Here is a 16491-nt window from a genome sequence, read left to right as displayed (position 1 = left end):
ATGGACAAATAACAAGGATGCACAAATATTTAACTTCTGGCTCTGTGTTTGTGTGTGTGTGTGTGTGTGTGTGTGTGTGTGTGTGTGTGTGTGTGTGTGTGTGTGTGTGTGTGTGTGTGTGTGTGTGTGTGTGTGTGTGTGTGTGTGTGTGTGTGTGTGTGTGTGTGTGTGTGTGTGTGTGTGTGTGTTAAATATCCAGTGTAGACCATTATACATCCATTAATCAACTGATAAATATTAATTTAAAGTTTTTTGGATTAAAATATCCTGGAACAATGTTATATATTTTGTTTACTTCTATACTTACGCTATCCCAAATGTTTCCAGAATGTTTAAATCCAGAGAAATAAGCAATTTTAACCAGGACACAGACCGTGTTCGTGCGTCACCTATCAGTGACATCCCATTTTTAGTACAATACAAATATACTATAGTGCATTTTTAATCCATTTAATAGTACGTCTTTTTCATCTGGGATTATACCAACGGTACCCTCGATTTCCATAAAAACCATGGAAACACCAAAGACGCTTTAATATATTATGTGTTTTATTAGACAGGTGAGCAATTGTTTGGATACATTCATTGACAGAAAACTAATCATTGTTATAGCTCAACACAGTCTTATTGTTTAAATCTAGTTTGCACGATTTACCATGTTTTAACATGCCTAATATTGATCTAGCTTTACTGCAATGTGCAACAAATGTCTCAACAACTCCCATGATTCAGCAAAATCGAGACGTCATCAAGCTACGCCTTTGTTTTGAATAAGCGACTTCTAGCGGCAAAAAATACATATTGTGCCTTAAATGGGATTATCAGATGACCAAGAAAATAGCAACAAATACAGATATTCATGCCAAAGAGTAGTCATCTTATCTTAGTAGACTGAAATTAACACATCAAGTGCTAGATCAGACAAAGGCTAAGCTAATAGCTAAAGGCTATCACAAAAATTACACTAAATCAAAGCTTTGAATAAACTTATCACAAATATATGCAAATATGTAACATCAAGCATTATATAATGAAGAATTAACTCACAGATGATGCTTTTACAAACGCAAAACAAAGGATGGCATCCAAAGATTGAGGAGATGCTAACTGGTGAAATGTGATTCACCAGTTATTTTTTCTAGCGAACTGCCACTAGGTGGCGCCAAAACTAAAACAAATATACAAAATACACAAGTAACAAGTGACAAGTAAACTTGAAGCAAAACGCTAGTTACGTATGTAACTGTGGTTCTGTGAATTCCGGATGACCGCCAGAGGCGGTGCTAAGCACTAGTGGATAATCGCTGCGCCAGCTCGATAGGTCGAGAAAATTATAACAACAAAGTCACGTCATGACGCAGACCGAGACGCGAGGATATAATCCCCAGCAGCTCGGTGCCCAGCCTGACAAGGAACTCTGGCGGTCATCCGGAATTCACAGAACCACAATTACAAACGTAACTAGTGTTCTGTTTCATTCCTCCTGACCGCCAGAGGCGTTCCACTAGTGGATGACACTAGTGGATGACACATACCAACACAGTCATAAGGAATGCCACCCACCTGCAACATCAGGGTTGTTCCAGAAGGACTGCAGAGCTCACATCATGGGAAGCAGCAACATTAACCTTGTAGAACCTTGTGAAGGTACATGGAGAAGACCAGGTAGCAGCCTCACATACATCTACCAAGGAAACTCCCCAAAAAGCAGCCCAAGACGACGAGACTGCCATAGTGGAGTGACAAGTAACACCTGCTGGTAAGGGCTGATGAGATTTGCTATACGCCGACTTTATCGTTTCAAAAATCCAGCGTGATAGTCTCTGTTTGGACAAAGGCGCACCCTTGCGTACTTCACCGTAACAGACAAACAACTGATCCGTCTGTCTGAAAGAAGCGGTAGAATTAACATAGCACTTTAAAGCTCGTACAGGAGACAGAAGATGAGACCTTCTCCCATCTGTTCCTGAGTGAGTGGAAGGCGGTTGAAAAGCAGCCAGATGAATAGACTGATTCACAAATTGCGGTAACAAAACTTTAGGGAGAAAGGCTGGATTGGGTCGAAGAATGGCCCCGGAATCCTCTGGCAACCAGCGTAAGCACAGTTCACTCACTGATAGAGCATGAAGCTCACCAACACGTTTAGTGGAAGCAACGGCCAACAAAAAAGACATTTTTAATGACAACCACTTAATATCCACAACAGCCAATGGTTCAAATGGTGGTGAACAAAGGGACTCTAGAACAGGCGGTAAGTCCCAGACCGGAAAGGGAGTAGAACGAACAGGTTTTAAACGCCTCGCTCCCTTCAGAAAACTGCAAACAAGGTTATGAGACCCCAATGAAGCACCATCAACTGGGTCGTGATAAACAGATATGGCAGCAACATAAACTTTTAAAGTGGAGGCCGCCTTGTTGTCATCTAATAGATGCTGCAAGAAACTCAAAATTTTTGGCACAGTACAGTGAACTGGGTCAATTCCATGATACCCACACCAAGAAGAAAAGATCCTCCAACGAGCAGCATAAAGCTGTCGTGTTGAAGGAGCCCTAGCGTTGCTGATGGTGTTCACTACTGCTGGTTCACAAGCCATTAACTGTGAACTAGGCCTAACGGCCAGACCCAGAGCTGAAGGCGAAACGGGTCTGGGTGCCAAACACGGCCGTGCATCTGAGAAAGGAGGTCCTTTCTGATGGGAAGCTGCCACGGCTCGCCCTGTAGTAGACTCAGAAGGAGGGGAAACCATGGCCTGGCTGGCCATCGAGGTGCCACTAACAGCACCCTTTGCTTGCATAGGTATATTCGGTGCAGTGTTTCCCACAGAAGTGGAACAGGGGGAAACGCATACAAAAGGCAGCTCGGCCACTCGTGGGCTAATGCATCCTGACCCAATGGGCTGGACTTCTCGGCTCTCGCGAACCACCAGCAGCAATGAGTGGTCAGTTCTGATGCAAACAGGTCGACCTCCGCCTTGCCAAACCGCTGCCAAATCAACTGCACCACGTCCGGGTGAAGTCTCTAAGTCTCTAGTGTAGTAGAGCTAAGTACACTGCCTTCAGTTCCAAGATGTTGATATGTTCTAAGGCTTCCCTTGGTGACCAGTGACCACTGATTCCCCTCTGACTCCAAGTTGCCCGTTGTCACTTCTCGACGGGAGGGCACCACCCCTAGAGGCACTCCGGCTCTCAGAAACGTCACTCGTTTCCAGGGTCTCAGTGCACAGGTACAAGCAGGAGAAACGGTAATCATGTGATGACGGTGTCTTGCTGAGTCCAACCCCAAGCTGTTGCTCCACCTCTGAAGGGGCCTGAGGTGAAACAAGCCCAAGGGAATCACGGATGTGGCGGCAGCTAACATCCCCATTAGTTGCAGAAGGACACCATAAGAAACTATTGTTCCCAGACGGAAACCAGTCAGTAGCTGACAAATCTTGTCTGTCCGAGCTTGGGACAATGTGGCAGACATTGTGATGGAGTTGAGTGTTATACCTATGAAGGTTAGGGTTTGCTCTGGGACCAGATGACTCTTTGTGTCGTTCACAGTTAGACCCAGCCTCTGAATATGCTCCAGCACAACCTTGGTGTTGCGAATAGCATGTCGTTTTGTTGGGGCACAAAGCAGCCAATCATCTAAATAGGGGAGAATCCTCATGCCCTTGGACCAAAGGGGAGACAGGGCTGCACTCATGCATCTTGTGAAAACACGAGGAGCAAGAGATAGACCGAATGGTAGGACTCTGAATTGATAGGCTTGATCCTGAAGACTGAATCTTAGGAACTTCCTGTGGTGGGGAGCAATGGGAACATGGAAGTAAGCATCCCTCAAATCCACGCTCACAAACCAGTCTCCTTTCATCACAGATCGAAGAATATCGAGCGTGCGTAACATTTGGAAAAGAAGAGACTTTAAGAACACATTTAGGCGTCTCAGATCTAGAACTGGCCGAAAACTGCCGTCCTTTTTAGGAACAAGGAAGTACATGGAGTAAAACCCGTCCCTCTGACTGAGGGGAGGAACTTTTTCTATGGCTCATTTCAGCAACAGTGAATGAATTTCTAAGGAAAGGGCCTTTGAACTGTTTATATTTTTGACAACTGTTCAAAGGATTCCTGAAAACTTGGGAGACCGGCGTCGGAACTGCAGAGTGTATCCCCTGTTCAAGGTTGCCAGAACCCAGGGGTCGGACACTGAATTTTCCCAGTAATTTAGGTGTTGCACTGTAAAACGACCGACTGCCGGCCCCATAGCTTCAGGGTTTTTGGCCTCTGGTTTAAGGACCTGCGGGGGGTGGGCGCTGACGTGGCCCCCCCTAACGGTGACGGTGAAAAGGGCGGGGTCCCTGAGCCTGTTCAGTCTCTCTATGACGCTGTGGTGCTTAAAATTGTTGAACATTGTGTTGACGCACTCAATGCTCTGAGCCGTGGTAGCGTGGGTGAGCCGGAGCCAATGGCATCCTAAACGGTGGTGCCCGTGGTACTTGAGTTAGTTGTCGTGTTGCTTCTGATAACTTAATTTTCTTCTCCAATACCTCAGAAACCTTGGGGCCAAAAAGGTGTCCTGGTACAATTGGCAGTTCTCTCAGCGTCTTTTTACAATCTTCAGATAACCTTGCCTGGGCAAGCCATACCTGGCGCCTGGCTGTTAGAAGGGTCGATGAAAGTGTACCAAGTTCCCGCGTCACATGACCCATAGTCAGCAGAGCCGTCTGTAAGAACCGAGGAATGGAAGCATCCACGCTCGCGGACTCTAATGTATTATTACAGGCAAGAAAGCTGGCAGATAGTATTCTCAGCCCTCGTTATATATGCTACAGACTCATATGCCTTCTTTAGGAAAGAGTCAGTACGTCCACACTGTGCGCTTGGGCAGCGTACATTGCCTCTTAAAGCCTCATCCGGTGATACCACCAGTGCTGCTACTGGCTGTTCAATTTCAGGTGCCCGTCCTACACCAATGGAGTCAGCTTCGGCCATTGAGGCCAGTGTGCGGGCTGTCTTTGATCTTCTTCTAGGTACGTTAGGACTTGTAAGTGCACTGGAGAATTCTGTCACGAAGTCCTTACATGGTGGCATTGCAAACACATTACTACCAGCAGCTTGTCTGAAAAACACATTGGCTTGAACGGGCTGCACAGGTGATTCGTCAAGACCCAAACGAGCCACAGCCATCTGCAGAATAGATAAAATATCATCTGGAGAAGATGGGCCTGCGCCTGATGAATGTACAGACCCACCACTCTAACCACCTGTAGCTGACAGGTTGGAAAAAACATCATGTGGGAGGGTGGGTTGCGTGGCGGGTTCCGCCAACTCTGCATCAAGAAAATGTGAATTAGACGCGCTCATGGAGAGAGCGTCCAAATCCATATCCATATCGTGTGAGGGTTGGAAATCACTCTCATCCACTGGTGTGTTCTCAGTATGGGTGGTTAGCGCTGGGGGTTTAGGAGACTGAAGAAGACCTTTCATCTCCATCATTTCTGAAGAGAGAGTAGCCACAGTCTTCGATAACAGATGTTCTGAAGTTTCCGTCTGTCGTGAAGACTTCTTATTACTCGGTGGAGCGCCAGCAGCTGCCGAAGCGCGGTGCGGCTGTTGCGCAAGACTAACAGGTGAGTTAGTGTCTAACTCAGCCAAGCGAAGCTGTCTTTCTGACAGTGGTAGCATACTACAATGCAAACACGGATCAGTTAGAGCCTCCTTCAAATGTTGAATCCCTAAGCAAGATGGGCATTCATCATGTCCGTCGTCGGGAAGCATCGAATTCGGACACAATCTGCAGCTTGAAACGGGGATGAGAGGGCTATGATCTATGACTCCGTCAATAACGCGTCCTCTGTAGCACCGTAGACACTCAGAACTGTAATAACACCCACTCCGAAGGTCAGACGTCCCTCAAATCTTCGGATAGAACCGAAAGATTATAACGTCTAAGATAGTAAGATATAAAATAATAATATATAGGTTTGCAGTGAAAACGCTACCCAAGCGCGGTCGAAACCAGCCACCGGTAGTACCGTGAAGCACAGGGTATCGCCGACCCAACAATAAAATATAATCGTATGCACTCACGTAGAAATGGAATCCGAGATATCCGTCCCGAAGATAGCGTTGAGCGTGCTGTCACAGCTTAGGAGGGCGAATCCTCGCAACTCAGGTAAACTGTACAGGACAGCGCGAAACTATGACCTATCATAAGTGAGAAAGCGAAAGAGACTGGGCACCGAGCTGCTGGGGATTATATCCTCGCGTCTCGGTCTGCATCATGACGTGACTTTGTTGTTATAATTTTCGTAAACTGGCGCAGCGACTATCCACTAGTGCTTAGCACCGCCTCTGGCGGTCAGGAGGAATGAAACAGAACACCCATAGTGGACAGGTCTCAGCTGAGATGCCAGGCGAAGACAAATCACTTGATTCTGGACAGCAGTAGATTGGCCTGATGTTCCTGGAAGATCACAATCTTGTGACCAGAGCTACAACACCAGAATTACCTGAATGGAAGAAACTTCAGACTTATTATATATGTGGAAGTCATCAATGGATCATTGGAAGCAACTGTTCGAACAGAATGAGGAAAAACAGAATGGTTTGATATTAGTATGTGTACGAGAAGGCTGCATTCCTTCTTCTGCACTCTTGTAACCAAGTTCAACTATTGACTAAATTTAGGCACATGATCACATAAACCAGAGTTTATTAAAGCAGGAGCTGTGTAACAAACTTATATGCATCCAAATGTGCATCCAAATTGGGCACAAACAAAGCTTTACTAAAACTAAAATAAAAACAATTTGTACTGAAAAACTAAAACTATAAACACTAAACTAAGGCTAAACTAAAACAGCGTAACCCTGTGCTTTCAGTATGTTGTCGCATAGGTGAGAAAAAAATTAAAATGTGCATTTTATTCAAGTCCGCCCTAAATATAGTCTTGAATATTACTAATGTCACATACTATGATGGATAGTATGCGCATTTAGATGCAGGCCTTGTTTTAGCGTCAACGCTTGTTGTAGGCCTACATTTATTTTACACATAGCCTACTTGTGTGCAGCCTCTGTGTAGGCCTACCCTTACAGAAGTAGCTTAAAGGGCAGGGTAAGATGCCCCACCCCACAAGACTATTTATATTTTAATTTCTCTAAAAATTGTAATATTAATTATAATATAAAATACATGTTTGAGCTGTTTTAACTGAAATCAACTTATGAAATCTTAAAATATGTCAGTGCTATTGTTTTGTCTCAAGAAGCACACCAGTAATGTTTTTCTTCTAAGGCATGTTTATAAAAGCTACTTAAAAGGTGCAGTGTGTAATATTTATGAGGATCTATTGACAGAAATACAATATAATATGCATAACAATTTTTTCAGTGGTGTATAAAGACCTTACATAATGAACCGTTATGTTTTTATTACCTTAGAATGAGCCATTTCTATCTACACGCCGCGGGTCCCCTTACAGTGAAGTCACCATTTTTCGCCACCATGTTTCTACAGTAGCCTAGCACTAACCGGCAAACTGCATTACAGAGCGCTGGCTACTCTCTGCTGACGTCATCTGGTGGACAGAATCAAATCTTTCTGGAAGTCATTTCTGGGGGAAAAAATTCTTGAATCAAAACAAATCCCTATGAAGCGTGAATCGAATCTATTCGCTGTCTACTCAAAGATTCACAGCCCTACTAGTCAGCATTGATATATTGCGTTGTCAGTCCCGGGCTAATAAAGGAAATTAATAACGCTGTTAGTGTGTATTATCCAAACTTTAATAACTCCTGAACAATTGGCATTAACAGTAGCTGCTGCTTATAGTCTGCATACATGTGCTGCTCTCTTTCTTCTCTCTTCTGAATTCTTCCCTCAAACGAGAGCATGTTCTCCTTATTAAAGCTCCAGATGGAAGTTTGTCACTTGCCAGATATCACAAATTACAGACACCACGGCTGCGTCCGAAAACTTAAAAATGCTGTCTTCAGAAATGCAATCCAAGGTAGGAAGGCATCAAGGAACATCCGGATCCAAAATACCTTCACTTCCTATCTCCTGCGATACCTTCATCTGATACCCCTTTTCCACCAAAGCAGAGCCAGAGCTAGATCGGAGCCAGAGCCTAGTTTCAAATCGGTTCTTTGTGTTTCCACACACAAAGCCCCGGCTCCGAGCCAGGAAAAGTGGTTCTTAAGTAGCACCAAAACATTGCTGGGCTAGAACAGGGCTAGAAGTAAGAACCGATTACGTCAGGCGCTGGGGGCGGGGTCAACAAGACGAACACAAACTTTAGATCCACCATTTTTGAAATAGCAGCTAATGGAGCTAACAGCTGCTGTTCGTTTGTAATCTCCGTCTATACAAATTACGGCGACCTACATGAATGCGTTGGATTCGCTGTGTTTTCGTTGTGTTTTGATGCCGATGTAGGATTGTAAAGCCATGTGAATCAATAGTAACGCAACGTTTGCATTGTTGATGGAAGGCTTGTTCGCAGCGGTGCTGTGCAGAGACCGATCGCCGTATGATAACGAGTCCAGCGAGAGCACATGACTCCTTATGCTTTTGATTCACTCATGCGTTTTTTTTTTTATATCATACGTGGATCGGTTTGCGCAGTGACGATGCATCTCGAACAAGCCTGGTGTGTGTGTGTTTCCTGCTGCCCAGGGTGGCCAGGTTTTCACAACAAACCCGCCCAATTGCTACTCAAAACAAGCCCAATCGCGTTCCAGGGGGGGATTCCCCAGTAAAATCACATTTGGGGGTAAAATATGTGTTTTTTGGCACTAAAATTCGCATTCCCGGGGCTAAATATCACATAATTGGGGTCGCTTCATCCCGCGGACATGAAAAAACAGCCCGCGGCAAAACCACATACTTGGCAACATTGCCGCTGCCTCGCTAGCGTTGCTGAGAGAGATGAGACGTATACAGTGACGTAAGACATGGCTCTGTTGTGGCTCTCAGCCCGTGGAAAAGCAAACCGGTTCTTAGAAGGCTCCTCAGTCGAACCAACTATGAACCGGGACTAGCTCTGGCTCTGAATTAGCTCTAGCACTGCCTTGGTGGAAAAGGGGTATGATTGATTTTTAAAGGCAGCATAGATCTATCCTTCGCTGTCTTTGATATCCCACAATCCTCTGCATTCCATCACTGTAAAAGAAATTCAGGTCTCCAATTGAAAATTTTCTAGTGACCGATCACATCTAAATTTTTCAGTTGGCCAAATTGAATTTCTGTGAATTGATGCAATTTAATTGATTAAGAAATTCAATTTGGCCAACTAAAAAATGTAGATGTGATCAATCACTAGAAAATGTTCAATTGGAGACCTGATTTTTTTTTACAGTGATTCTGTGCCAGTTTTTGACCAATGTTTATGATTTTTTTAATGTAATTTCTAGCGAGAAATTACTATTATAGTATTAAATATTCACTTAGTTTTCACTTAGTTGCCTACATTTTTGGACACAGCCCAATAGATATTTGATGAGGAAAATTAAATTTTTTCCATAACTAATTAAATAAATTAACATCTTAAATCGACAGCCCTAATATATATATATACATAGGCTACTGCTGATATCAAGTGTTGTTTACATTTAAATGAGCCCCAATATTGTCAGTAGGCCTACAGCAATTGTTGTTATTTGAAATCAACACAACTGTTGCTGAAGCCTTGAAGTCTGATAATTTATAGTATTAAATATTCACTTAGTTTTCACCAAAGCTCATTAAACTATTACACTGCCTAAGAAGCCTGTTCGAAATCAGTTTGGTGTGGTGAGGTACCTACTTGCGCAAAAACTGCCTGCAAGTCATTGCCTATAGGACAGCAAGGCAACAAGTCAGCTGCCTACATTTTTGGACACAGCCCAATAGATATTTGATGAGGAAAATGTAATTTTTTCCATAACTAATTAAATAAATTAACATCTTAAATCGACAGCCCTAATATATATATATATATATATATATATATATATATATATATATATATATATATATATATATATATATATATATATATATATATATATATATATATATATATATATATATATATATATATATATATATATATATACTGCTGATATCAAGTGTTGTTTACATTTAAATGAGCCTCAATATTGTCAGTACAGCTGTTGTTATTTGAAATCAACACAACTGTTGCTGAAGTCTTGAAGTCTGATCATACTCGCTACAAGCTCTTCACAACTCTCCAAGTTTGATCAATTTGAAATCAACACAACTGTTGCTGAAGCCTTGAAGTCTGATCATACTCGCTACAAGCTCTTCACAACTCTCCTAGTTTGATCAATTTGTCTAATTTGACAATTTGCTCTTCATTCATCAGCATGGAACAGCGTCGCTCGAGAAGAACAAGGGCTCTTCCCACACACCTGAGGGAATTATTGGTGGAGGACGTCTCTTCCAATCAAGACCCATGTGAGCTTTCACAGCTGGCAGCTGTAATCAGGTTGGACCACGCTTACAGCTCCATCTCTGTGAAAGCACGAAGACCCAGGGGTTTGGAAGAGCGCTACCTGAAGAACGCCGCTGTCCTTCCCGACATCCTCCCAGCAGCCTCAGTCTCTTCGGTGGAAGTGTGCCCGGTAGGCCTACCTCTGTGTCAGCAGGAAGAGCCTATCTCCATCCATGGCTACAGTGTGGAGGGTTACAAGGAGATTTACCGCTCTGTGGTGGAGCCCATGATGAAGACAAGCTGTGGTCGCCGCCGTCCCTACAGTCTTGCGCTGGGAAGGAAGATCAAGCAGCGCCTATGGGAGACCCTCAGCTGCCCTTCGATGGTGGAGACAGAGCAGCCCGATGGACGCATCCTCATCACTGAGAGTTTCTCAACACCCGGTAGAAGCTTGGCTCCACAAATCGACGTGGACATCAGTGAAGAGCCCCTGCCCAAGGGACCCCGAAGAAAGAAGCCTAGACACTGAGTCATCGCAGTGTCACATGGAGGCTGGTGTATCGCACAGCGGGGCCTACGTATGTAAATATTGTATATAGTTATAGAGTAAGTTTATATTTAAAGAGTACGTTTATAGTTTGTAGAGTGATTTTTTTTTTTTTTTTTAGCACACTGCTGTAAGATTGTTCAGATGCTTTTGGTCATTGTGTTGTCATGCGACTCCTCCAAGGTTGTTCCAAGTGGTTTTTAATGTGTTGCTAAGTGGCTGTCAGGGTGTTTTTGGTGGTTTCCTGTGTGTTGGAATGCATTTGCCAAGGTTTTCTGAGCTGTTGTTAGCGCGTTGCTGAGCAGTTGCTGGACTTTTCGGAGTGTTTTTTTTTCGTGCATTGCTACATGGCTGTCAGGACGTTTTGATTGGTCGGTTGATATGCGGTTGCTGTTAAACAGTAAGGTTAGGGTAGGTTAGGGTCCCTCACATGGTTTGCAGCTTGACGTGCTGTGAGGGCTTGTGTGCATCAGTGATACTGAGAGTTACACCACTGGTACTTCAGATCTCCTGCTAGGGTTACCCATAGTGGACAGGTCTCAGCTGAGATGCCAGACCAAGACAAACCACCTGATTCTGGACAGATTGGCCTGATGTTCCTGGCAGAAGATCACAATCTCATGAACAACAACGGCAACATTATCTCAATCACCTGAATGGAAGAAACTTCACACTGATTATATATGTGGGAGTCGCAGAAGGATCGATGGAAGTAACTGATCGAACAGAATGAGGAAACACAGACTGGTTTAATATTAGTGAAGGTGTGCGACAAAACTGTGTTCTTTCTACAGCGCTAAGCCAATCAAATTTGAGGCCCAGAAATAATATAATATAATAGTCATGTAACAGAAGAGGACAAAACAAGGTGAGTAGCAGAACAGTTCTTTATTTGCAGGTTCTGGAGAACAGCGGGAGATGGAGTCAATGGTGAGTATATCAGCGGTCAGGTAGTAGATGACTTAGCTGGAGGTTAACTATTCTCTATGTTGCAGACAGGGTTGAAGAACACAAGACTTGAGGACTGAACCGTAGAGGGAAGCAGCAGAAGATTATATAATATAATATAATATAATATAATATAATATATAATATCATATAATTAATATCATATAATTAATATCATATAATATATAATATTACATGACAATTTAATATAATATATAATATAATATATAATATCATATATAATATCATATATAATATCATATATAATATATAATATCATATAATTAATGTAATATAATTAATATCATATAATATATAATATTACATGACAATTTAATATAATTTCTTAAATGTTTGTATGCATGAAATAAATCATGATCATGTAAACACTGGCGATTAGAGCAGAGTAAATTATTTAAATACAACCATTACTATTCATAACATGTAAACACTGTCACAGTAATCTGAACTTCATAAACCAGAGATTAATAAAAAATAAGCTCTGTAATGCACTTATTTGTGCTTCAATAATAAAAATCTGCATGTTAAACATAACTAGAGCTGTGAGTTTAGAAAGTGCTGAAATTAATATTTACTTCTGTGTCTAAAAGCATTTAAGAAACCAAAATATGTAACAAAGTTTTAACATTTTTCAAACAAAGCCTTACTAAAATAAAAACGAAACCTACTGAAAAACTAAACCTATATATCAAACATTGCTTTCGTTTTTTCAATCTAATCAACAATCAAATCTCAAAACTCTCAAAATGTTACAATACAATTACAATAAATACATTTTATTGAAGTTATCATTTGTCTGAGTTTCATTTTTAATGTCTGATTATGTTTTAATATAAATATATATATATATATATATATAATATGACAAAAGGCAATATATTATTCTGATCTGTTAAAGGGATCTTTCACCACACATAAAAGAAGATATTCTGAAAAATGTGGCGTTTTTTTTCTGTCCATTTTAAGTCAATGTGGTCTAATGTTTTTTGGACTTCATTGTCTGGACACAAACATTCGAAACATTCTTCAAAATATCTTCTTGCAGGTTTGGAACGACATGTGTGCGAGTAAATGATGACAATTTTCATTTTTGACTGAACTGTGAGCTTGATTTCCTGTAGGCCAGTTTAAAGAGTGATCTGCTTTAGACTCTCAAACTGGATTCAGTGCTCAGTTTTGAACATGATATCGACCTGCAGCCCATTTTCAGGGTCGTGATCTACCGGTTCTGAACAGACTGTCCAATGAACAGGTTCAGTCAAAGAGTTTAGAAGAGGAAACGTGTGTGTGTGTGTGTGTGGAAATCATCAAGCTCTCTTCACTGAGGGAAACATCTATAACAGCATCACTGACCTGTCATTACTGATGTCAACGGCTGCTACAGAAGGACTGAAGAAAACAGCGTCTAGATGGACAGAGAAAAACACTTTACACATCAGCAGACTCGACTCAAATATACATATGCACCGTTAAATCTGTCTGTACACATTTACATATTTGTTTTTTACCATGACAGTAAAGCCACTATATACACAAACAAAATAATTGTAATAATTATATAATTTGTGTGTGTGTGTATATATATATATATATATATAATATATATATATATATACTTTTTTTTATTAATATATGACAATAATTAATTTTTTTGCTCACCAAGGCTACATTAGATAAAAAAAACTGTAACATTGTAAAATGATTAAATAAAAAATGTCTATTTGAATGTAATTTATTGATCAAATCTGTATTTTCAGCATCATTACTCCAGTCTTCAGTGTCACATGATCCTTCAGAAATCATTCTAATATGATTTGCTGTTTACCATTTATTTGATTAAACATTTTTTTATTATTATCAATGCTGAAAACAGTTGTGTACATTTTTTCAGGATTCTTTAATAAATAGAACGTTCAAAAGAACAGCATTTATCTGAAATAGAAATCTTTTGTGTCTTTCCACTTTTGATCCATTACTTTCCTTTAACATTACCTTACTGTCCCCAGGTAATTATAATTAAATAAACATTTGCTAAAACAGGACTTCATTCACGAAATATACCCTAATGTGTCCCTGTTCTTGATATACAATTACTGATTAACATCTTTGGTTTTAATGAGAAAATAAATAAACTATATTCAGCGGATCTATGTATTTATTTACTACCATAAAGAATCGCTGGACTGCAAAATAGTGTGTTATAGCAGACGTAAGGAACTATCATCCAATTTCTGGACACACACACACACACACACACCTATCGCAGATTTTTTATTTATTTATTGACCTGAGGGAAGGGTTCTGGCAGACCAATCACAGCGCTTGCGGTCCGCGTAGAATTGACGCGTTGTTACATTTTTGGAGAGGTGCGCGTCAGGCTACGGCGTAGGGTACGGCGTATCCAACGCGTCTATGCGTAGGGTACGCCGTACCCTCTGCGTGCACTCGACGCAGAAGTATAAATTGGCCTTTAGGCTGTGACATCAGTAGTGAACAGCCAATCACATGCTGTGGATCAGTGAAACTGAGATTCACTTCTCGCGAGAGAAGCAGTGAGATTGATTTCTCTCTTCTACAGAATATACATGATTGAAAAATATTGAGAATTTAAACAAATTTACACAGCAAGAAGAAAAGAGCTGTCTATAAAAGAGGAAACTTAAAGAAAATATTCACTACGTCAATGCAAGTAAATGTTATGAAGTTGGTTTAGTTGATATATAGAGAATTGAGTAATGTAGAAATTTTTATAGCTTTGTGTATTGATTTTAAAGCTTATATGTCTGACCTTTGTGTAGGCTAATTATATTAATTTCAACTAAGTGCCTATTAATGATTGATTAACTAAAATGATACATGTGTAATTGATTACAGGTATAATAATTACATAAATGATATCTAAATCATTCAAAAATTACTATTATTATAAATAAGCATTGTTAAAAGCCAGACACTTTAGTCTTTAATAGCCATTTGCTATGTAGTGACCTTTACTTTGGAGTAGAAACAGGGGGAGTGACTTTATTGCATCAGAGGTGTGTCACTTTGCTCACAGTTGATTGGTCCAATTTCAGTTTGAGATCTCTTATCCAGAACATAACCTGCCCTGGAGCAGGTTAGCCGTGGAGTGTAAGTTACAATGGAGATGAACACTGCTAAAAGCCAAACCACTTTAATGGTACCTAAAACCCAGGATTAGCACAAACTAAGCTTAAACATATCTGGCTAGCCAGCTAAACCGGCTTCATGGTATAGGCCCCAGGGGCCCGTTTCAGTAAGGAGGTTCAACCAACTCTGAGTTTAAACCTGAACTCTGAGTTGACTTACTCTGAGATGGGAAACTCTGAGTTTTGGGTTTCAGAACAGCTGAATTGAGGTAGTTCAATCAACTCTGAGTAGACTGACTGAGTTAAGCACATGCACTCCAACTATGAAAAGCCACGATCAATGGAGCTATGAAATTACGATTCACCATGGCAACAGCACCCAACAAAAAGACGTTTGCATACTTCCGGGTCAATATGTAATTTTAATTCTTAATTATTTTAATTAAGTTTAAGTTTCATGGTATCCAACAGGCAAAAAAAGAATGTGGCAGCAGCTAAAAATGAAAAATAAACACATAATTCAATCAGATAAAGCTTTAAGCATAAAATGTTCATGGGTGTTGGTTTAATGAATTTACAAACATTTGACATATTAATCAAATATCATTCAGTGTCCAATGTGCAGCAGCTTTTCCCACATAGACCCTTTTCACAGACTGTGATGACACGTTTTAATGGTCATCAATATCGTAAATCCAGCAACGTTTTTTGTATTTTTTTTTTTTTTTTTAATGTAGGCCTATGCACATTTATAACACTAATACTTTGTATTATATTACTTTTGCATCAAATTACAAAAAACAAGTTACCGCTGCTGTGAGAGTGTTTTCCTAAACTCACTCTATTTTTTCCCTCTTTTTGAAAGTTGTTAAATCATTATTGTGGAGTTTTTCTTTTGCTATTTGAGCAAATGGGGACACAAAAAAATATATATTGAATGTATTCTTTCATTCACCGCTATAAAAGTTAACCCTATGACGACTTCCGTTCTGAGAAATCCAGAAATGTGAAAAGGGTCTATGCTCTTTTCACATAATGAAATGTTCTCTGATCCCACCGGTTACATTTATTAATTAGGGCAATGACATTAAACATTTTACTTCTACTCAGGCCAGCCAAACTCCAGCACCACTGACAGATGAAGAGGAGATGGAGGAAGAATATTAACATCCAACAGGAAAAAGAATAAAGTATTAGTAGGAAATAAAGATGACCACAAAAATTGCAAATAAATGTATTTAACAGCTGTGGTGGTGGTTATGGCATATATCTTGTACTACCATCTGGCAGCATCCTTCCATTCTATACAGTAATCCATTTTCAGAAAGTGTGATGGGAATATGAGTGTCATCAATGCGTCCAACCACTGGAAATCCTAAAGGAAATTCTAATTATTAGGATACTTCTAGAGGTTTATCAAGTGAACGTCAGGATCCTTCCTGTAT

General features: G+C 40.7%; 1 protein-coding gene across 1 annotated transcript in view; it reads right to left on the bottom strand.

Annotated features, from left to right (window-relative positions):
* LOC307131743 (uncharacterized protein) overlaps positions 1-16491 on the bottom strand; it is a 676237-nt gene that overhangs the window by 419838 nt on the left and 239908 nt on the right. The window lies entirely within an intron of this gene.

The sequence above is a fragment of the Gobio gobio genome, assembly GCF_949357685.1.
Source record: "Gobio gobio genome assembly, chromosome: 9".
Classification (NCBI taxonomy): Eukaryota; Metazoa; Chordata; class Actinopteri; order Cypriniformes; family Gobionidae; genus Gobio; species Gobio gobio.
Note: the sequence above shows the minus strand (reverse complement) of the source record. Positions and strands in the feature narration are given on the sequence as shown.